Source organism: Suricata suricatta, chromosome 13 (assembly GCF_006229205.1).
Source record: "Suricata suricatta isolate VVHF042 chromosome 13, meerkat_22Aug2017_6uvM2_HiC, whole genome shotgun sequence".
Taxonomy (NCBI): Eukaryota; Metazoa; Chordata; class Mammalia; order Carnivora; family Herpestidae; genus Suricata; species Suricata suricatta.
In genome coordinates, this window is record NC_043712.1 from 47,486,166 (window position 1) to 47,487,150 (window position 985).

Below are 985 nucleotides of genomic sequence, written 5' to 3' on the forward strand. Positions count from 1 at the left end.
GATGCAGGCTCAAACCTTCGGAACCGTGAGATCATGACCTGAGCCAAGGCGGGACGATTAACAGACTGAGCCACCCAGGCACCTAGATCTTGCATTCTAAACATATTGCATATTCTTTTCTTATATTGACTGATAGTTTAGCTAGGTATAGAAAGTTTTGGGGCCTACATATAGGTTGATCAATTTCTGCTTCTGTATTTTCACTTTAAAATTTTGTTTTAATGTTTATTTGAGAGACAGAGTGTGAGTGGGGGAGGGGCAGAGGGCGATGAAGACACAGAATCCAAAGCAGGTTCCAGACTTTGAGTTGTCAGCACAGAGCCTGATGCAGGGCTGAACCCATAAACTGTGAGATAATGACCTCAGCCAAAGTTGACCACTTAACCAACTGAGCCACCCAGGAACCCCTGTATTTTCATTTTTTAAGAGTCTTTTTTTAAAAAGGAGTCTTTTTTATTCTTTCAATATTTTTATCACTTCTTGGCATTTTGGCTAAGATCAAGTGTAGTATCTGTTCACATCAGCTTAATATTTTTTCAATATTTTAATAATAACCTATTAATATTTTATGAGTACAGTACTTTATCTCTCTGAAATGTTTCTTTTTTGCATGATTGCTTTTATTTTATCAATCTTCCTAAATTGTCTCTGTTTTCTCAGTTATTTCTTTTCTTCTGTTTTTGTTTGTTCCAATATAGAACTGCTTCTAACTTCTGAATAATTCTGGAGTTTTCCATCTTTGGGGTGGTTTGCTTCTTTTTTGGCTTACCACTTAAGTGTCAGCTTTCTCGGTTCCATTTTGTATGTCAAATACTATTCACCCATTTTTCAGCTCTCAAACCTTTAGTGCTATCTCTGACCTGTTGTCCACCCTCTCTTGTGCCTTGTCCTTATGGTTTTATATCATTTTATTCCTTTACTATCATTTTCCATTGGTGCTTTCTGGAAGTGGAAGAGAGAAATTCATGTCTTTGTTCCATCAAGT

The 985-nt window shown here is 36.8% G+C and overlaps 1 pseudogene; it reads left to right on the forward strand.

Moving 5' to 3' along the window:
* Positions 1 to 472: 472 nt before the first annotated feature.
* Positions 473 to 560, forward strand: LOC115277200 (annotated as a pseudogene).
* Positions 561 to 985: the final 425 nt, after the last annotated feature.